A 23,163-nucleotide genomic window follows, 5' to 3' on the forward strand; every position below is an offset into this window, starting at 1 on the left:
GACATCCATCTTCTCCTGACCACAGACATTGGTGCTCTTGGTTCTTAGGAGCTGGACTAGGACTTTACACTCTTGGCTTCTCTGGTTCTCAGGCCTTCATATTTGGACTAGAACTACACTACCAGCTTCCCTGGCCTCCAACTTGCAGACAGCAGATCGAGGTTCTTCTCAGCCTCCGTAGTTACATTAACCAGTCTCTCCGTAATAAATGTCTTTCTATCTATCTGTATATATCCTATGGATCCTGTTTCTCTGGAGAACCCTGACTAATGCAGTCATCCTATATTTTGTTTTTCATACATTACTGAATTCATTTTCCTCATATTGAGGTCAGGATTTTTGTGTCTACCTTCATGAAGGATATTGATTTGTGGTTTTCTTTTGAAGGGTAAAAGTTTTAATTCTGATGAGATCAAATTTTTCTTTTTTTCTTTTATAGACCATGACGTTGTTATCATAGCTATGAAATCTTTGCCTAACTCAAGAACTTAAAGATTTTCTCCTATGTCTCCTTCTAAAATGTTATTGTTTTAATTCTTACATTTAAGTCTATATAAACGTCTTTTTTTTCTCTGGCTACTGTCAAGTTTTTTCTTTTTGTTATTGTTGGGTTTCAGCAGTTTGACTATTATATGCTTAGGTGTACTTTTTTGCACTCATTCTGCTTGGTTTTGCCAGAATTATTGGATCTATAAGTCAACGTTTTAATAAATTTGGAAAAATTTCTGGCATTATTCCTTCATCTATATTTTTTGTCTCATTCTCAATCTCATCTACTTCTGGGACTCCAATGACATGTGTGTCTTAACTATATTTTCTCATAGCGCCTAGGGTTTTGTTCATTTTTCTTCAATATTTTGTCTCTTTTTTCTTCTTTACATGTCTAGCAGTTTTTGACTGTATGCTGGAAATTATAAATGACTTGTAGATTATATTTTCTTTTTCTAAAGAGTGTTTCTCTTTTATTGCTAGACAATCCAATTATTGATTTACTACCTTCAACTTGTATAGGCTTAGTTGTGTTAGAGCAGATCTGTAGAATTCCCAAGTTTTCCAGACCCCTCTAACTTTTAAGATCATAACCACCAAACTCTGCCTCCTCTGCAGACCTATTAGTGCATCATTATAGAGTTTGTTCAGGCAGGTACAGAAAGGTCTTACTCTAGGGTGATATTATTACTCTTAAGCTATGGCCTTTCTGATTTCTCTTACTAAAGACTGGGGCAGGGTAAGTAACAAGTTGTTAATGAATGAAAACTCTATTCTGACCAGGCTGGATTTCTAAAATACCCTTGATATTTTCACTCTAGTTTCTGTTTCGCTTTCATCCCTGTAGTAGTCTCTTACTTGTAAGCCTCACATCGTCTCACCCTGCATATGTGCAGCCTAGTCTTTAGCTATGGACTCATGAGGGACGCTCACACAGACTTCTGGGACACTCTCCTTTTATTATATTGTATTTTATTATTATATTATCTATTGTATATATTATACTATTATTATAAATAAAATATGTCCCTTTTATTTATGTGTGTCAAGATCTCAGCTTCTTCAGCTACCCTAGAGTCTATTATCTGCTTCCTTGGCACAGTACAACTGATGTGCTCTGCTTAGCCTAGAGCTTATTCTATTCATTTGGGAAATTATCTCCTTACAGAGAGCTAGGGCAATTTGGGACTCACCTTGTGAATTTTCCTTCTTTCAGGGATTGTAGTCTTGTTTTGTTTGAGGTCCAATCCCTGTAAACAGTCGCCTCATTTATGTTGTTTAGTTTTATAGCTGGTTATATTGGAAAGGTAAGTCTGCTACCAGCTACTCTGTCACAGCTGGAAATGGAAGTTCTCTCCAACGTTTTTTGACAAACGAGAATAAAGAAGGCAAATATGTTCATTTCATCTGCCTGTCCTAAATGACTGGTCGTGCATTGAGAAGGATTTTGGATCTGGGTTCAGAGTTTTGGGACTGATTAGTAAGTTCTTCCACAGATGATGGTGGTGAAAGTGGCGACTCATATTACATACCAGCAACAGCCTTTGTCTTGAATCTTAGCTCCTCAAAGAAAGAAAGGTCTTCAAAGGTCATCTTGTTTAAATATCCCACAGGACAGTCAATCCTTTTGGATACATGAATTTCCACTTTATTTTGGCCCAAGCACTCCTATCATCCAAATGTCATATTGAGAATTTAACTCTTGGCTTTCTCTGTTCCAAACTTCATGTAGACAATTCCCAATGGAGTAAAGACTGCTAGTGCTCACCTCTGTTCAATCCTGCTCTCATTCTTGGAAACACAGAAAGGCTATTATTCCCAGCTCATGGCAGTCAGGCAGGATCATGTGACTTGATCTAGGTAGGGACATGTGAGCAGAAGAGATAGGTGTTACTTCTTAGTTGAAGCATTAAAGAGCTGACGTGCCACCTTACACCCATTCTTCTCAAGCCACGGTGATCTTAGAAGCCACATGTTAAAGTGGTAGCAAGAAAAAAGGGAAGAAGATTGGACCCCTGAGTCCCTGGATGGAACAGAGCTCCCACCAATCTAAACTGGCCCTTTTAAAAGTGATATATAAACTTCTATTATACTGAACTACTGAGATTTGAAGTTTTATCTGTCACAGTAGTTATTTAGTAGTTATTTAGCTTATTACACTCTGTTCCTTCATAAATTCTGTCTTCTGTTTCATTAAAGAATCAGCATTCATCCTTTTTTTTCTCACCATCCTTGGATTAAAGTTCTAAATGCTTAAGATGACTTTTACAAGTGGTTCAACTTCTCCCATTATTAGTGAACTTTAATCATTTTAACCTCAGCAACTCTAAGCTCTGCAGTCCTGTGCAATGGCATGTACCTTTCCATGACTATCTTAGGTTTCATTCTGGCACTTCCAGTCAACCTCACAACACACAATCTAAAATGTGAACCTAAATCTAAAAATTTGAACCCACAATCTAAAATCTAAACCTACCACTTCTAGTCTTGCCCTCCATGGTCAGGTAGCGTGTTCCTGTTCTTCAAGGGCCTGATTTCTAAGCTGAGGTCTCACTCAGGCCTAATATCCAAAGGGAGAGACAAGGGATATTTTGAGGAAATGAACTACTGCCTTGAGTGTGAGAGGCAAATATCCTGAGGCAAATCCATTGAGTGCTTTGACATGGCTTTCTTTGATTTGGAGCTTATAAAACCTCTCTATCTGAGTCAAGCCTAGGCTAAGACATACTCATGTCTCCATGGCCACGGGTGTAGTATGTTTGCCAATAATCTTTATTAAGCCAAATTGTCCCTGTCTAATTTAGATTATCCCAAGAAAATGCATCTAAAAGTTTTGGCAAATATAATCACCATCAACGCACCCAACACTCTCAACAGCTTCTCCACTATCACTACCATCAGCTTGAGTTTCACCACCATCACCATGACATGACCACCATTCCAATTAAACCCAGTATCACATCTTTACTAGTGACATAAATGCTTTCATCCATATAATGATCACTTCTGTAGCTATTTCCACCATTGCTCCATCATCGTCATAATAATCACCTTTAAAATCATTATCATTATTGCATTCTTTACGTAAGCAATTATCACCAACATCATCATTACTACTATTCCTTTATCAGTAAACTCATTCATTGAACAAGCGTATATTGCCTATCTAAAATGGCCAGGCACCATAGTAGATATTTAAATAATAGTGATGAACAAGTTAGAAATGCTCCTTCTGCCAGTGAAGACAGATATTTAAACAAATATTTACAGAAAATATCATTAATGTTGTTATATAGAAAGTATATAGAAATATAGTGTATATATATATAATGTTATATAGAAAGTGCTGTGACAAGACATAGGGGACAATTTTGTCTGGATGAGTTAGGGACGATCTCTGGGAAGAAATGATTTTAAGCTGAGCTTTAAAGGGTATGTGGGAGTTAGCTAGATAAAGATGGTATGGAGACAGAGGAAATTTTAGGCAGAAGAAATGGTATTTCACAAAGGAAACCAAAAGCAAATGGTAAATATATGATGCATCAGCCTCATTAGTAATAAACACTTAAGTAAAGGAAGCATCACGGTCGCCTGTCAAGTTGGCAAAGATTAAATACTAATGCCCACTTTTGTTAAGAATGCCATCAGAGTAGCATCCCCTTAGACTACAGAACACCTAAACCTTGCATAACTTTCTGGAAGGCATTGTAGAAATATATCAAGAACTTTCTAAAACTGTTACAATTTTTAGAATTATCTTCTAGGAATTTATTTTGGCAAAAAACCCCGACAGACAGGAAAATGGTAAAAAAAAAATTCTGGTGCAGCCACAAAATGAACGAATAAACAAATATTGCACAGTCATTAAAATTATGATTTTGGAGAATGTGTGTTGATGTGGGAATTTGCATATGATAAAAGTAAAGTAAAATGACTAAAAGTAGAACGTGAGTCTGTGTGTACAGAGTGTGCTAGTCAAGACAGGCTAGGGCACGCTGTATTGGAACAGACTCTCAAATCGCACTTGCCTAATGCAGCAAAAGTTTATTTCTCACTTGTATCCCAATCAGGTGCAGATCACACAGCTCTCCTGTTTGGCTCTCCGTTGAGTAGTAACCCAGGGAATCAAGGATGCTTCCACCCTAAGACAAATGAGGCAGAGAGAGCTTGGGGCTGATTGCGAAGGGGGCTTTGACGCCATGGCTAGAAATGGTGTGCGTCACTTCCACCCCATCTTTTGACCAGGCTCAGCCTCATGGCCCAACTAACTTGAAAGGAGGTGGTGAAATGTAGAGGAACACATTGATAGTTGGTAAGAATGCACAATCTCTGACACATTATCATCTCACCTTTTAGAAAATCAATCCGCATGGCTATTTACCATCTGTCGGACCACCCTCCTATTCATCCACCCATGCCTTCCTCCACCCATTCATTTATCAACTTGTATTTAAGAGGAGATTGGAAGGAATACATGGATGTGCTTCTAGTGATTATAAACAGACATAATGGGTGATTTTTTTCATTATCTTGTTCTGAAATTTCTAAATTTATTACATTGTAGGTGCACTTACATAATCAGAAAGAAAGGATGTTCTAGTTAATTTTAAAAAGGGCAAGCCAACACACTTCAGTAATCTCCTTGATTGAGGGGGAGGCTGATTTGAACTAGCAGCATCCTGAGTTAGAGACTGTTTGCAAAGAGATGCAGGTTTATTACTTTTAACTAGCATCTTGGACCTGCTTTAATGAATAGGTAGAAGTGATTTATAATTAACCTAGTAATTGTTTGTATCTAATTGAGTACTTCTAAATTGGCTTGAGAACTTTCTTATGTGCTTTTTAACATCAACTCAATTTGTCTTTCAGTATCACAAATTCTTGAATGGGTACAATCCAAATTCATGAGATTTTATTGTCAACAAATCAAAATAAGTGCTCACACTAACAGGAAAATAAGATTTCATGTTTTGGGGGGCGAGGCATTGACCAACAGCAGGTGTTTACCAACGTTCTACTGTATATAATATCTTGAGATAATCCCAGGAGTAACATGATTTTCATCATGTGGAAACTCACAGGAGTATTTTTCTCCAGCCCGTAGACACAAAGAGGTTAGACTCTACCTGTAGCCCTAAGGCAGACTCAAAGACATCTCTTATTTTCATTTCACTTCCTGGAGGAAAGTCTGAATGTGTTTAACTATCTCTTCTGCTTCATCTCCGAGCACACACTCTCTCAATCTTGCTTTACAGCTGCAGTGGCCTTCCTAATCGATACACTTTTTGCCACCCCAGGGCCTTTGCATATACTCTCCACTGTGCACTCATTGAGCTTCTTTTCTCCTTTTCTCTACTTAACTCTTACTGATACCTCAGAACTCAGTTTAATTTTCTTGAGCAAATGCCCTGTTTAGGCCAAATCCCCTTATTGAATGCTGTGTATTTCTCTTTCAAGTACTCATCACAGGAATAGCTTTACAATTTGCTATGTGGCATTTTGATTTGTGCCTATTTCCCCAATTAAAATGCAAGTTCCATGAGGACAGAATGACTTATTATTTTGTCCTTCTTTATTTCTCCAGGGTTAAACACTGGGCTCAGCTCAGAATAGGCGTTGAATAAACATGTGGTGAACTCATGGGTCAATGAAGGATTTGGTGAGGAAACTATGGCACAGAAAGGTTAAGTAACTTGCCCGAAGCCTGGCAGCTAGGCAGAGCATTCTGCCTCCTGAGAGATTTGTATTATGAAAATAGAAAAGAAAACAATAACTGATAGCTCACATTAATAAATAATGCCAGAGATGCCTGATAAAGGTCACCACCACCTATTGTCTCAGGCACTGTGCCAAGTGCTTTATCATCTTACTCAGTCCTCATAGAACCTCTATGGTTGGTTTCATTGCCCACATTTTACAAATTGAAGGTTAGGGAAGCTACCTTTGGGGGCTTATAAAAGTTGTTTTTCAAATAAGAAATATTTTAAATTTATCGAGAATAACGTGACAAAGAGCCATGAGGTCAGAGAGAACTAACCGGCAGAGTGACGATTCCAATTCAGGACTTCCTGACTCCAAGGACCCCAAGTCTAACTCTTTGCCTCATAAAATTCACGCAAAGGTAACCGAGCTACATCATAGCGAGTGATCGGGGAGGGACGGGGATGCTGTGAGAGTTTACAGAGTGGAGAGACAAGTCTTGACTGGAAGAATGCGGGGAGGCTTGGTGGGAAATTTGACATTTGAGTCAGTCCATCTGTGAACATGTGCAGATGAGCAGGGACAGGCATTCTAAGCAGAGGGAACAGCAGGAGCAAAGGCCTGGTGGATGTCAAGTGCAGGGCACATGGCTGGGGCCGCAAGTGCAGTGGGGAGGCACGTTGAGATGCAAACGTGTGTGGCTTTCTCTACCCTGCCGTGGGATTTAACAGCCTGGGAGGAGTCACTGGCCACTCAGATGATCAGGTGACCAGTCTTCGTAGCTGATTAGAACAGGGGTAACCATGTGATCTCATGATCTACGAATCTATGGGAAGCAGCCTACAAGTGGCTCAGAACTTTCTGAACCAAGCAGACACTCAGTCTTAAGGAGTTTAACATGCAAGATAGAGAGGGAGCAGTTTACAGCAGCTACCCTCTGAACCGGAAGCAAAAGCAAGGAGAGAAATAGAGGGTAGAAAGGGAAAGCCAGGAGTAGACATGCATAAGGATATGTCCTAGGTAGCAGGTGCCATGCGAAGGCAGAACTATCATATAGAGATGGGACTACAGATGCAGGACAACCTGGAGACACAGTTGCTCTGTTACCAAAATGGCTGAGCCCAGGAATACAGACCAGTGGAGGCTGACGTTCAGATCTGTGCTCACAACAACCAAGATTCTGCTGCTGAGAGGCTGGCTAGATGCCCTGGATATGACAGAGATGCTGTACCCCAAAAGCGTCCAGATGTTCCACAGTAGTTTTGGGGTTCCTTTTCTTCTCAAGGATTCTTAGAGAGAAAGATGCAGTTGCTAAAATTCTGACTTGAAACCAGATTACCTGGATTTTTAATCATTACTCTACTAATATATCAGTTAAATTGCCTAGGTCATAGGTCAATAATAAAAAATAATAATATTAATTTTTTATAGCTTAAAACAATAAAGTTTTATTTCTTGCTTCTTTTACATCTTCATTGAGCGTCAGTAGGAGACCCTATGCTGTGTCGTATCACATTGACCGGGCTGAGGAGGCCGCCACCATCTGAAGTGACTGCAGATGGGAAAAGTGAGCATCATAAATTGAGGACTGATCCTTAGAGCTTCCACCCCTTGGTGACACATGTCACATCTGCTCACATTTCATTGGCCAAAGCAAGTCACATGGCTCATTAACTTCCAAAGGGCAGGGCTGCCCAACAACTCCTTGTATTTAGAAAGTGAAAAGCCAGGCATATTTGGGTGAACCCCACGGAAGAATACTATAACTATTATCAACTGTGTGACCTGGAGCAAGTTTCTTAACTTCTCCGTCCCTCAGTTTTCTTATCTTCAGAATGGTTGTAATTATAATACCTAATAAGCTGTTGTGAGAAATAAATTCAAGCCTGCAGAAATGCTTAGCACAATGCATAACTCTTCATACATTTTCGATAAGTATTGGTGTTATTATAGTTAGGAATTAAGGAATTCCTCTTACTTGAAGTGACTTGGCTCCATTTTCCTCCTGGTCTAAACTAATACAATGGGACATCTCTCCCTAGAATTTGTGTAGACTAGGTTCTCTCTGATTAGCCATCCATCTTCAGGATGTCAAAAAGTTACGTCCAGGAATCTATGGCATTGTAAACAGTTTCGGGTTAGTGAATCCAGAAATGCAGCTAAACTTTTTGCTGGGTCATATGTTGCGCCAAGGAAAGAAAAGCATGTAATTTGGAGAGCTAAAAATTGGACAGAGGGAAAGCACAGCAGGAGAAATGGGGCTAAGAGGTGTGTCTCCACAGCTTGCTCAGTGCCAGGGACAGAGGCCAGGGAAGCTCACGATGCAGAAACAGAAGGATGAGCGGGAGGCAGACGAGCAGATGGGAGTTATTTTTAAAAAGAGGCAGCAAAAAAGTGGTGGGAAGAGAATGGTATAGACAAGGGAGCTCTGGAGCTACAGGTTGGAATACAGTTTGGGAGTCCTATGGAGAAAAATGTCTGTCTGGGTTGAGAACCTGGACCGTTATCCTGGGAAGAAAGAACTTCTCTGAGATAATAGGAAAGCTGATACTGGAAGTACCTCTCATTCTTCGTGCCCCATGCTCCAAGAATAAGAACATCATCATTTAAGTCAGGAAATAGCTTTCAAGTGACAGAACACTAAGTTTGAGCTGGTTTAAACAGAAAGGAGGTTTTATTGGTTCCCACAATTGCAAAGTCCAAGATAGGGTTTAACTTCAGGCAGAACTGCATCCATCTGAGCGTTGGAACAGTATCATCACTGTTACCGATTTCTTGAAGCTGTGTTTTCTCGTTGTTGGTTTCATTCTCAAGCAAGTTTTTCCTTCCTGATGCCAGATGGCAGCTAGCACCTCTCGCTTGCATCCTATCTTCCCTTTGTTCTTAATAAAATAGGGCACCTCTCTCCCAGTCAGTCCAGCAAGAATTCCTGGGATTTTCTCTCACTGGTATGCAAGCACATTCCAGAATTGATCACTATAGCAAGGTGGGTATGATTTTCTGATTGGCCAGCCTTGGGTCACGTGACTAACCCCAGGTCACAGCTGGAATCAGCTCCACTTGAACTGCATGAACTGAATAAAAAAAAAGAGTAATTCTCTAAGGAAAAGTTACGATGCTTAAGATCCACAAATCCAAAAAAAAAAAAAAAAAACCCTAAAAATAGGAGTAGGCAAACAAGAAACGTGCACCATTTTTATACACCCTAGGGACAACTGCAGTGTTCATCAGCAGCAGCACCACCACCCCCTTTGTATAGCACCACTCTCAGCAGGCATGAGTGACTGTCATCACGTAGGCTCATCTCCAGCCTGGCGGGAGTTCCAAGACCCATGTCTTGGAACCCCAATCTCTACAATCTTACCAATGAGCATCGGTTTCCCTGCCTAGCTCCTTGGTTTCTCAGAGGAGCCCAGACCTTTCTTGGAATCCCAGAACAATGGCTGAGAGCTTGAGACCATGCCTATTTGTTGCTTGCTCCACGTGCCTAGACCTATGCATCTTTCCCTAAGATATTGCCTTGATTCTGGCTCTATATCAGAGAGAGAACTCAGAATCCACACACCAAACTCACATGACGTTGACTGCCACCACTTTGGAGCGGGACTTAAGAGGCAAAATCCAATCTTATTTGGAGAAGAGACTTAGAAATGTCCCTCAGAGAATGAGGACTTTCCTTTTCATGTTGGATCCAACATAACGTAATCTAAGCTGTGCAGAATGGGGAGTGAAATAATAAGCATCTTATTCAGGACCATTCTTTCTCATCTGGCAAACTTATACTAGTTCTTCAAGGCCCATTTCAAACGTCGCCTGCTCTCTGAGCCATCGCTAGCTCCCCTAGAAGCAATTAGCTGTTTCCTTTCACCCTGTTCCCACAATGCATGGATCATATCTGCTACAGCGCTTGAGTTCCTGATGTCAGTCTTTCTTATTCCTTCTGGTATCATCAGTTCCTGGGTGGTAGATAGGTGCTTAATATAAATGTGGTGGATAAATGGATGAATTGTTTATGCAGATTAAGCTGGAGGAAACTTAGGAATTTATAAAACCCAAACCGTTGATTCTACAGATGAAGAAACTGTCAGCCAACAAGGGCAAACAACTCACGCTAAAACACACAGAAAATTCAAAGCTATGTGAAAATTGAGGTGTCCTGATTCTCAGTCTGAGGCTCTTTGCATTATGACTCTGTCCTACAGGGGGCATCGGTCTTAGCATTTTACGTACGTTATTTCATTCATTCTTCCTGGTAAGCCTTGTTAACCCTATTCTAATGATAAGGAAGCAGAGGGTCAGAAAAATGATTGCTCAAGTGCAACTCTGTGAATGCTTCAGGGACTGATGGTCCAACTCGGCCTCTGATAGACTTCCTTATTGGTGGAGACACTGAAAAGCATCTGGAGCCCAGCCTGCCTAGTAGAATGTGAACTCCTGTCTGTCTCCTCTCCCCAGGCAGAAGGCCTAGTAACCTGAAATAGCAGTGCTTGAGTACAAACCAGCATAGTGATGCCCACGGCCTAGAAGCCTGCTTCTGGCTGCCAGAGAGCAGGAAGTCTTCGGGGATTCGCACACTCGTTCTGTGGTGGCGGCAGAGCCAGACCCCAACATATAGCTTCCTACACCTCCAACCTAAGGCTGTTAGATGGAGAGAAGAAATAAGCAGACACAATCCAAAAAAAGAGATAGCTGATGCTGAAATTTTCCGTGAAGTGTCGTTATTTTCTTCCCTGGAAACACAGTAACTAAGGAAGGATATATTCATTCTTGATCATAATAATAACATCTTACATATCACCTGCCATATGTGCATTATATATATTCTCACAACCTCACAAGGAAGGTACTATAATTATCCCCACTTTATCGATGATGAAAAAACGAGTCTTGCTATGTTAAGCAACTTGCCTAAGGTCACCCATTTAGAAACTGGTGGAACACAGGGTGGGTCCTCGGAAGTCTGACTCCAGAGTCCACGTACTTGGCCACTCAACGAAAGTGTCTCATGATACGGTCAGAATATTTGAGGCCACATTCTGTTTTGAGAGTTCTCAGCTCTACGACTGTGCAAGCCTTGGTTTCCTCATCTGTAAAATGGAGCTAAAAATACCTAACTGATAAGGTTATATGATTATCAAATAAAGTGACATACACAAGTGTGTATTATGAAATGTAATTTTTTACAGATGTAGCATAGAAACCTTTGGAATTAAAACATGTTTTCATATCTAATCTCCTCAATTTACTAACTCTCTGTCCATAGTCAAATTATTTAAGCTCTCTGAACCTCAGACTTGAAATTAGATGTGAAAAATTTTTGTCTGGTAAATGAGAATAATAATTGTTGCTTGTTAAGGATGGTTGTGAGAACTGAATGAAAAACCATGTGGAAACCTCTAACGTAGTGCCTTGTGTATAGTCAGCTCTCAAGAATGCTAATTTCCATTCTTTCCCTTTTGCCAATTTATTGCCTGTTACTTCCTTGATTACTCAGCCTGAATCTCCCAATGAGGAGGCCCAAATCCAAACTCCACGCAGTCAGATGCAGACTGGAAGCTCAAAATCCGAATGTGGAGAGAAGGTGCTTAAATGATAGGAACATTTTGAGAGTACAGATGAACTCAGAGAGATAATGATGGATTTTAAAGGGCACAAATACAAATGGAATCCATCAGATACTTCTTAAGTCAAGAGCTGCTTAAGACAAGCAAAAGTTGAGTAAATGAAAGCTGGAAACAACTTATCTAGCTTTTGTTGCTCTTAGAAGCTCAGGGTTTGTCTTAAAGGCAAAAGTAGAGAATTCTGGCAGTGGTCAACACTTGCAGTGGCCAACAGAGCTGAGCTGCAATTTCACAGCTTAACAACAGATGTCAGTGTTGGCCATAACGCACATTACCATGAAAATGCACTATGTTCCAAGCTGTTCTGGAAAATAAATTAGTTGTAAGTTTACATAAGTCAATAAAGTTTTTATTTGAATAAGGGGGTCCCCATACTCTTCACCCTGAATGTAACATGTGATCATGGAGGAACAGAGTTCCAGTCTTCTCAGGCCTCCTCAGAGATGATTACTCTGATTGTGGGCTAGGAAAAGATACTCTAAATTTTTAAACTTCATATTCAGCCGAGCTCATTAATAGCTCATTAATAACTGCCCAAGAGACTAGGTGGAAAAGGACAGGAAAGTATGATGGGGTAAGGAGAGAATTAAGGACACCAAAGTGGCCAATTTTACTACTTAGAATCTTAAGCCAAGATCCATATATATAAAAGTGTAAATATCACATGGAAAGATCACATACAAACACACACACATATATGAAATATGGAAAGGAAGATTTCCTCTCTATAGAAATATGTGCATATGATAGGAAATTTAGCATAGCGGTTAAGAGTGACAGTTCTGGATGAAGCATCTAAGTTTAAATACCAAAGCCATCACATACTTGTTGACTCATACACATTTATCAACCTCTGTGTGTGTCAGTTTCCTCATCTATAAAATGTAGATAATAATAACACCTACTACACAAATCTGTGAGGATGAAAGCATCCATGTTAAGTGCTAAACAAATTGCCCAACATACAGTGAGTTCTCAGTAAACACTAGCTATCATGTTTGCAAATAAACATATGTCTTTTTTGCAGGGAAAAGACCGGAAGGCTATACATAAATGTGTGGATAATAGTCATTAGAATTTCTTTTTGTTTTCCCATTAGCTTTTCCGTTACCTAATATTCTCCAGCAAATACTTACTATTTGTCTCAAACAATTATTTAAATGGGAATAAATAATTGGTCAAAAAAAGATATCTTTTGAAAAATGGTAACAAAAATTTAAAAAGCGGACCTCCAAAATGTGTCATTTATTTCCACTGAGACTAAGGTAACTTCTCCATAGTTAAGGTCTCTGATATTTCTCAGACCTACCTCTGCAACATGTGATCTCTATCCTTCTTTACTTTCTCCTATAGGGCTTTGTACAGAAATCAACTGTATAACTTACCGAGACACCCTAAGAGGTAGGGATTAAAAACACACTTTGGAGATAGAGTAATGTGTTCAAATCAAACTCTGCCACTTGCAGGATAAAGTCATTTAAAGGCAGACTGAGATGACACTAGAGGAATCAGTTACAGAGAGTAGGCCAACAAAGGAGATAAACTGTAATCACAGAAAATTTGATTAATCAAAAAGAAGGCAGAAGGAGTTAAACAGGAACAAAGAACAGATGGAAATAGAAAAAAACTATATGATAGATTTAAGTATAACCATATCAACGATAACATTAAATGTTAATGGTATAAATACCCAAGTTAAAAGGCAAAACATTGGCAGATTAGACTTAAGCAAGACCCAAGCGTATTCTGCCTACAAGAAATACGTTGCAAATATGAAGACACAATAGGTTAAACTTAAAGGATGGAAAAAGACATACTATGTGAACACTAGCCCAAAGAAAGCTGGAGTGGTTACAGTAATGTCAAACAAACTAGATTTCTGAGCAAAGAACATTACCAGGGATAAAGAAGGCCATTTCCTCATAATAAAAGACCCAAAAAGGACATAACAATCACAAACTTTCATGAACCTAATCACAAAGCTTCAAAATACATGAAGCAAAAACCAGTAGAACTGCAAATGGAAATGGACAAAGCAAAAATTATAACTACAGATTTTAACACCTTTCTCTCAATAATCAATAGAACACTTAGAGAGGAAATTAGGAAGAATATAGAAGATTTGAATAACACTATCAACAAACTTGACATAATAGACATTTATGGAACACTCCACCCAACAACAGTAGAACATACATTCTTTTCAAGGGCATATGTAATATTTACCAAATAGACCACATTCTGGGTCATAAAAAAAATCTCAATAAATTTAAAAGGACTTAAATCATGCTAAGTATGTTCTCTGACCACAATCAAATTAAATTAGACATCTATAACAAAAGGGCTCTGGAAAATCCTCAAATATATATAAGCTAAATAGCATACTTTTAAGTAACGCGTATCAATGATGAAATTAAAAGGGAAATTGCAAAGTATTGTGAAATGAAAACTCAACACATAAAAATTAGTGAGATACCACTAAAGCAGAAGCAAAGGAAAAACTTACTGCATTAAATGTTCATATTAGATAAAAAGAAAGATCTCAGTTCAACGACTTAAGTTCCAACTCAGAAGAATGAGAAAAGGAAGAGCCAATTAAATGCAAAGAAGGAAGGACGTAAGAAGGAACAGAGCAGAAAACAGTGCGAGAGAAAACAGAAAAATAATAGAGTAAATCAATAAAACAAAGTCTGGTTCTTTGAGAGGAACCATACTATTGATTTACCCCCAGCTAGGAAAAAAATTGAAATCACAAATAATCGATATCAGGAATGAAAGAGATGCTATCATCAGAGATTCTACAAATATTAAAAGAATATTAATGGAGTATTATGAACAACTTTATGCCAATAAATTTGACAACTTAGATAAAATGGACAAATTGCTTGAAAGACACAAACTACCAAATCACATGGAAGAACAAATAGCTATCATGAATTAGCCCTATGCCTTTTAAAGACTTTGAATTTTTAGTTAAAGAACATCGCACAAAGAATACTCCAAGCCCAGATAATTTCTCAGGTGAATTTTACCAAATATTGAAGGAAATATTATCAATTCCATACAAATGTTTCCAGAAACTTGAAAATGAGGAAATACTTCCCACCTCATTCTATGAGGAAAGTGGTACCCTCATCCCCAAACCAAAAATATTACAAAAGAAGATAACTACAGATCAATTTCCTTCATAAACACAGACATAAACATTTCAAACAAAATTTTAGTAAGTTGAATCTAATAATATTTGTTAAGGAGGATATGTAAAGATACAATGATCATTACATATTCCTGGGTGCTTATCTCAAGAATATAAGTTTGGTTTAACTTTCAAAGAGGAATCAATTGTAATTCACCATGTTAACAACCTAAAAATAAAAGCATATAATGATTCTATAAATGCAGAAAAAGTATGTGACAAACCATCATCCATTCCTGATAAAAACTCTCAGTCAAGTAGGAATAGAGTAGAATTGTCTCACCTTAGTAAAGAGCATCTTGAAAAATCTACAGCTAACATCATACTTAGTACTAAAAGGCTGAATGCTTTCTTGAGCGTGACATCTCACAAATTTTTGTGTGTGTAATTTTTAATTCATTTAAAAATGCTATGTAATTTCCTTATTAATTTCTTCTTTGACCCGTGCTATTTAAAAGGTAAGAATATTAGCTTTTGCCACTTTTATTTGTAATATACTGAGGTTATAGCCACTGCAATTAGGGAAGAAAAGTAAATAAAAGCATCCATATTGGACAGAAAGAATAATACTGTTTTGATTCATAGAGGAAAAGGTCCTATATGTAGGAAATCCTAAGAAACACACACAAACACAAAACTTCTAGAACTAACCAACAAGTTTAGCAAGATCACAGGATTCAAGATCAATATACAAAAATCTGTTGTAATTTCTCTATATCAGCAAAGAACAATCCCAAAATGAAATGAAGAAAACAATTCCATTCACAATAGCATCAAAAAGAATAAAAATGATTAGGAGAAAATTTAACAAAGTAAATGCAAGTTTTGTACACTGAAAACTACAAAACAACCCTGAGAGAAATTAAATGTGACTTAAATAAATAGTGAAATATACCATGTTCATGGACCAGAAGACTCAATATTGTTAAGACTTCAGTTATCCCCAGATTGATCTATAACTTTGGTCTAATTATGTAAACTCCCTGTCACTCAGTTTTCTCTTTGGCAAAATATGGATAATGATAAGACTTTATACGATGAGACCTGAGGAGAATTAACGGAGTCACAGAAGATAACCACCAAGAACACAACTCAGTTAAAGCACAGGGCCTGACGGACAACAGGCATTCTGTAAATATCTATTAGAAGAAAGAGGACAGGAGTTGTCCAAAGTGGCATAATTTTCTCAATTTTAATTTAGAAGAGATTGGTACCAGAGTTTCAATCCAGCCCGTGTGGCACAAGAGGGTGAATTATTATCCGAGACTGAGCAAATTAATGTACATATATCTATACACATACATATATATATCATATGTATGTATAATATGCATATATGATGTATATATGAATATACACATAATATGTATTATGTATATATAATTAATATATATGAATATAATATATAATTTTTCATATATTTATATATTCTGATTGATTGCAGAAGTAATAAAGAGAGACATGTTAAAAATCATTCTAGTTTCCTGGTGTGAACACTGCGTGAATAGTGGAAACTTTGAGAAGATGGAGCTCCAGAGAGAACTAGCTTTGGATCCTCATCAGCAAACTCAGCTGTTAAGAGCTGGAGACGAAGAAACATGTATGAAGGGATCAAGGAGGGCAAACCTATGTCATGTAAATCTGTTTTCACATTTTTTGATATCGCATTTGGCACTGGGCTACTTTGATTTCCGAGAGCCAGAGTCCTTGCCCGCTCCATTCCTACCAGGGGCAGTGCTTTCTTAGGTGGTTACCTACACAAAACATCATCTATAACCTCAGCAGGCACACACCATCAACTCTTTAAGCCCATCCTCAAGTGTCTTGGGGAATTCAACTGGGAAAATCCACCAAATTAGCAACTGATCTAAAATGAGAAACAGCTGTAGATTCCCAATATTTTCAAGAAAATCTTCAGCTTTTAATCTGGGTCCCTGGCATGAAGCTCTGTGTCCTTGGCCCCACACGTGCTCTTCTCAAATGCTGTTTATCTGTTTTGGAGCTTCTGTTTACAAAGAGGTTAATGATGGTGGATGGAAGACTGTGTAAAATATGGGCCGATTTTCAAACACGAAGGTGATAAATGAACAGATTTTCCCCCAGATTGCTGAGCAAACATCAGCAGAGCAAACGAATGTAAAGATATAATCGTGATTAATCTCTTGATTAAAATAATTAATCTTGGTTAATTCTGCATTTAATCATTTCTTTTTATCAATGTCTAACATGCAGCTTTATAGAAATATTCATTTAGACTAATGGATGCTTCATTCCTCCAATTAGTCTGTTTATTCTGAGCTTCTAACTGCCTCAAATTTCAGCTCTTCCATTTGCAGCAAACTTCACTCTATTATCATAGCTTTGGGCAGAATGTTCTTTTCACACGCAGAAGTCCCTACAGTGCTTGGTTAAGGACAAAAAGAGGAGCATGTGGGAGGGAGTAAAGGAGATCTGAAGCCTTCAGAGCCTGCAGGAGGCTATGGGGATGATCCCCATCGAACATTTGCTTAGGGACCCAGAGTTTTACTTTGTGGCCACTAACAGCTTGTCATAGTAATAATAATGTCATGTGTTTGATAGGAATTTACAATTCATTCTTTCACATCTAACATCTGTCTTAATTCCTGCTAAGACAAGGATTTGCTTTCTCATTCTGTTAATGACAAAATAGAAGTCTAGAATGGTTATGTGGCTTCCTCAAATTCATATAGTTAACAACAAAGGTATCACTGGATCTTGGCTTCTCACACTGTCAATGTTCTCTCCCAATGTAAGTTATGGAAAAACCAAACATGGCCTAGAAGGTCAAGGTCAGTTCTTAAAGAGGCTCTAAAGGGGCCATACTGAGTGAGGCTGAACAAGCATTTCTCCCTTCTGTGCGAAGACGCAATAGATCGTTCATGCCTCCTATTTAGGCTCATCCCTTCAGTGAATATTTATTGAGCATCTACTCTACGCCTAGCACTATTCCGGGAGTAAGGAAACATCAGAGAACAACAAAAATGTCTAAAACTGTGACGCCCAATCCTAGTGAAACTATGGGGATTTCACGTTAGTGCCCGAATCGATGAATCAAAATTTTGTCCAACCCAGCACTATGGGAATAAATGACAGGAGAGGGTTCAGGGAAAAGAGGTGGCAAAGAGAGGGTGGTTGGGTTGGGGACAGGACTGGGGGGCATGAAGTTTCCCCTTCTTAGTAACTCACTGTAACATCACCCTCTCATCCTATTTCTTTCCACAGTATTACATTTGTTTTCATCAGATTACTTGAGCCATATGAGCTTATCTGATTTATTTATTGTTTTTTTTTTTTTTTTTTTTTTTGTCTCTCTTCCCACTAGAAGATAAGGCTCAGGGTGAATAAATTGTATCTTGTTCCTTGCTATATGCTCAGTACATAAAACAGTGGCTGACTCATAGGAAGCACTGGGTAAATCCTTGTTGAATGAATAGAGGGGAGAGTGTAGCATCTGTGGGACAATGGGTAGCACTGAGTGAGCACTAATTGTATACCATGCTCTGTACATGCATTATTTCGTTTTATGCTCACAGTATCCTTACTTATTATTGTCCCCACTTTACAGATGAGAAAACTGAGGCACAGAAAAGTGATTAAGCAGCTTGCTCAACAGCACAGAACTGCCAGACAGTCTAACTCAGGGCCTGCCTTCTTGACCGTGCTGCCAGGATGCCTCTGTGTAGTACCTATGAGATACCCTGGGAGGATCCATCAACCCTAAATGACACCTTACAGTGTTCTCAGCTGCTAGGTAGACCACAGGAGATCCTGTTGCCCAGAGCTTCTCCACCCTGGTGTATAACCATCCCTTTGGGAAGGATGTTGCAAGTACCACAGAGTTTAATGTATTTACTCTTTCTATAAATCATAGCAGATTCAAAGCTATGATTATATAATAAGTCCCTCTCCTCTGATTTCTTAGTAAGAACTGAAAAGCAATGGAGTGTAGCTAAAAACGTAGATCTTGCCCATTGCTCACCTCCCCATTCATTCTGCAGTAGCTTGTGGGCAGCAGATAGGGCTGTGCTAATATGAACAGCCCTATATCCCTAAATAACGCTTCGGTGTTATTCAGACGTCAGAGAGATGTCACCACAATGTAGATGCCCCCTGGGGCTCTGTCACACGTGCATATATCTTCTGTTATGTAGAAGAAAAAATGACTCTGATTTAGTCGTGTCCCCGCCCCCCCGTGGCTTTGCTCATAAGTTATCTGAGCCTCAGAGAGGGAGCACAACTTATTCAAAGTCACACAGCAGCTTTACAGCAGTAAGGCTTGTCATCAACACTGCAATGCCTCTCATTCAGAATTGTACCTGACACCTATCTACTGGCTGAATCAGCGATGCTCTTTCCATCACCCCAGCTGCATTCCTCTTTGGATCACAGCCCTTCCAAATCCTACTCCACCCTCCCATGAATCTGCCTTTGCTCAGAGCCCCCCATGGACTCTAGACACTGTGGGGCTTGACCCCCACCTCTACTTTTAAAACAAGATACAAAATTTATAAAGCAATTATAAAACATATTTCAAAATAATTTCAAAGCCACCTGCAACTCGAAAACCCTCATTCATTTTATTGCCACATTATAACTTCTACTTCAGTGTTCCCTTTTCTTAGAATACCTAGATATGGTCTCCTAGCCCCAAATAGCCCTCATCCATTGCCCTTACTACCTGAGGGCCTGTCAGCTAAGCCACCGACACAGAGATAGAATTACAAACTCTTGGATGGGCCATGAGAAGTCACCTGATTTGACCACTGACAGTGATGCAATTCACACAGCTGGTAAACGGCTCAGTTGGGATCTAAACCCACCCTGTCTGTCTAGCTCTCATTTCCTTTCAGCAGTATCCATCCCCTCTCAAGAAAACTGTTCTGGACCCCAAAGCTCTTTAATGGCCTTGGGGCAATCAAGCCTGCCAGGACTCTCCCTTGTATTCAAAGGCTCAAAAGCCAGCCAGAGTCACACTCTCTTAACAGCTGCCACTTATGGAACATCTACCATGTGCCAGTCACTGCAGAAAACTCAGCAAGAACAGCTGCAATACCCCTATGGGGTACATGCTATTACCCCCGACCTGCGGATGACAAAATTGAGGCATAGCAAGGTAAGGAGACCCATCCAAGCTCTTATGGCTGGTAAGTCATGGGGCGCATGTGAAGGGGTCTGTCCCCACAACTCATTTGTGTTCTTTCCACTGCACGTTTCCCTCTCTTGCAAGACCAAAAAGTTCATAAGCTTGAGAGTGAGATGCTTGTTGCTTAGGTATTATCTTAGAGTAGCATGACTTTTCAGATTAACCCTAAACCAAAACAGGATTGGATAAAAGGGGACAGGAGACAGATAAACTTTCTGTAGAAGTTTCACTTATTCATCCACTCACCCAGCATTTTAAGAACACTTCCTAAAAGCCAGCCCTTGGCTGGGATACAACACTGGACAAAGAGTTGTGACCCAGGGATAAGATTGAAGCTCTGCGTCCCCAAGCTGAGGGTTTTTTCAGGGTCTTTTCTTCTTCTCTCTGGACTCTAAAATTCCAACCTCCTGTGTAATCCCTATGGCCAGAGGGTCCCCGTTCTTCCCTCTGCTGGATGGGAGCTCTTCTCTCTCTCTAGAAAGGCAGCTCCAACAGTTCGGTTCCAGTCTTCATGGAGAAACACTCTTTCCCTATCCTCACATTGGGAGTGCTCAGTGCTGTGGGCTGAGATAGGCTGTGGGCCTCAGATTTGGGCCCATGTGGCTGCCTAACCATGCTTAAAGCTATAGGCTTGGATTTTTCCTAAGCTGGGCTACAGGACTTTTAGATATAGGTGTAATGTCCAGTAGCCTTTAGAGTAAAATCCTGATAAAAATGATTCCCAACTTCAACTAACCTTCAGAATTAATGGGAATGAAAACAATAGGAATATTTGTCCTACACCCAGAAATTCTGTTTCAAAGTCTGGAGTGATAGTGGTACACATCCAGAGCTGAGGGCCATTGTGTTTATAACAATAAAATGAATGATTTTGCTTGCAGTGTCCCTTCCCCATGTCTATATTTTGGCCTGATGGCAGGGGAGACAGCTGGCTTGCGATCTGAGCATTTGGAGATCCTAGGAACAAGCCGTACACCATCTCCTCATTACCACTGGGGTTGTGTGAGGTACTGAGCTGGCCTCTGAGACAGTTCTTTACCTTGAGGATTTCACATTTGTAAGCAGCATGAGGACTCTGGAAGGGGAGAATGGGTTGGAAAATGATGATGTGATGGCATTTCCTTCCCTCTCCTGCCCCACCCACCAAGAACTCAGATCTACAAGGGAACCTCAACTCTTTCTGCTTCAGAGTCATCCCTAGCAAAGAAGATGCCCAGCTTCTCTTTTAGTGAGGCATGGAATGAAGTTTAAATGAAACAATTCCTCCGAGTTCAGAAGAAGAGCTGTGATACTCTTCTCTCTAGGGAAGCAGAGGTACAAGGCACGCTTGGAGGCAGAGGGATGGCCTGGATGACCTCTCACCTCACTAGCTCCAGATGCACTTGGGGTTTTTCCACCTCAGCAGACAGAAGTGCTGTGTGTCAGCATGGGACTGGCATCCTTTAATTAATCTCACAACCTTACTTGTCCAGGGGGTGCAATTACAACTTTGAGAGCCATCAGATAAAGTAGATGGGAGTGTCATTGGCATCTAGACATACAGCTAGCTGTGTTGTAGAGGTGATTGTGCTCAGAGGTCTGGAGCTGTGGGGCAGAGGGGAGGAGGATAGAGGACATGCGTGCCATTTACAGTATTGAAATTGGATTCTTCCTTGCTGGGGATCTCTCACCCTGTGGAGTCAGATCAATGTTCAGAGCACGACGCAAACTCATGCTGGGTCTCTACACAGGCATCGCTTCCACCCTAGCTTTTGATAGTCAGTTGTTAAATCAATAAACAATTACTGGGCACCCTGCTGTGTTCTGGGCCCCGGGCTGGGGATTTATTTATTGCTGCTAAGTTCAAACTGTGCATGGGACACTGGGCTAGGTATTCCTTCATTCATATGCTCTTCTTAAACCTCTATAGTAGTAACTATTATTACTGCCCAATGTAATGCTGAATTTTTACCAGAGGCTGTTCTAAATGCATATATATATATATATATGTATATTAAAATAGTATTTGATCCTCCCAATAGCTCTATAAGGTTGATATTATAATTATTCCCATTTTACAAATGAGGAAATCAAGTCCTGGTGAGGTTACAGAGCTAGTCAGTGAGAAATTCAGTGATCGAACCCAGGCTGTGTAATGCAAGAATTAACACTCTTAACTACTCAGTGTATGCCTGGTAGAGTGTTAGGTCCATATCGCGATATGGGAGTAAGGACATTGAAGTCATTCAGGGTCTGGATGGTAGAGTTCACGCTGCCTCAGTTGAAGCTTGTGTCTACTACTTACTTCTTGCTTCCTGCAAGTCATTTAAACTTTCTGTCTCTCATTTTCCTCATCCTTAAAATGGGGGAAATAATAGTTGTGATATTCAGAGTCATTGTAAGGATTACATGGCAGGGTGTGTGGCACTTTATCAAGCATAGGGTATGGCAGGTAGTTATAAATCAGTAAACATTAGTGATGACAATAATTATTAGTTATAAAATATAATACAATAATATTATTAATTATATAATATAATGATATATAGTAATATATATCTGCCCTTGAAAATTCATAGTCTATTCCAAGAGAAAGAGTTGCCATTCTTAAACGTTTTATACTCTAGCTAATTTGTGTGTAAGAGTTGGAGAGTGACAAAGATGCGCAGAAAGATGGTTCTCAATAGGTTTCTTGAGGGCAATGAACTTGACTGTCTTGTTTGCTGCTGCACCCTCAGTTCCTAAGCATGTCTTTCATGAAGGAGGTACAACATAAATATTACATATTTAAGCAGTCAACTGACTTATGAATCAATGGATGAAAATGCCAGACCAGATCTGATCTATGTTTAAGAACCATGGATCCATCATACCTGTGCCGGTGTTCAGAAAAGGGAGAGGAAATCTTTGAGCCATTTTGCAGTCTGGATCTTAAAGGGCTATAAGATTGCATAGATGGAAAGTAAGGTGGTGGGCATGTCTGGCGTAAGTGACCAGCAAGACATTAAACAGTT

The 23,163-nt window shown here is 39.5% G+C and overlaps 1 pseudogene; it reads left to right on the forward strand.

Moving 5' to 3' along the window:
- Positions 1-20,035: 20,035 nt before the first annotated feature.
- Positions 20,036-23,163, forward strand: part of LOC103563958 (ER degradation-enhancing alpha-mannosidase-like protein 1) — a 121,713-nt pseudogene continuing 118,585 nt past the window's right edge.

This window comes from Equus przewalskii, chromosome 12 (genome assembly GCF_037783145.1).
Source record: "Equus przewalskii isolate Varuska chromosome 12, EquPr2, whole genome shotgun sequence".
NCBI lineage: Eukaryota > Metazoa > Chordata > Mammalia > Perissodactyla > Equidae > Equus > Equus przewalskii.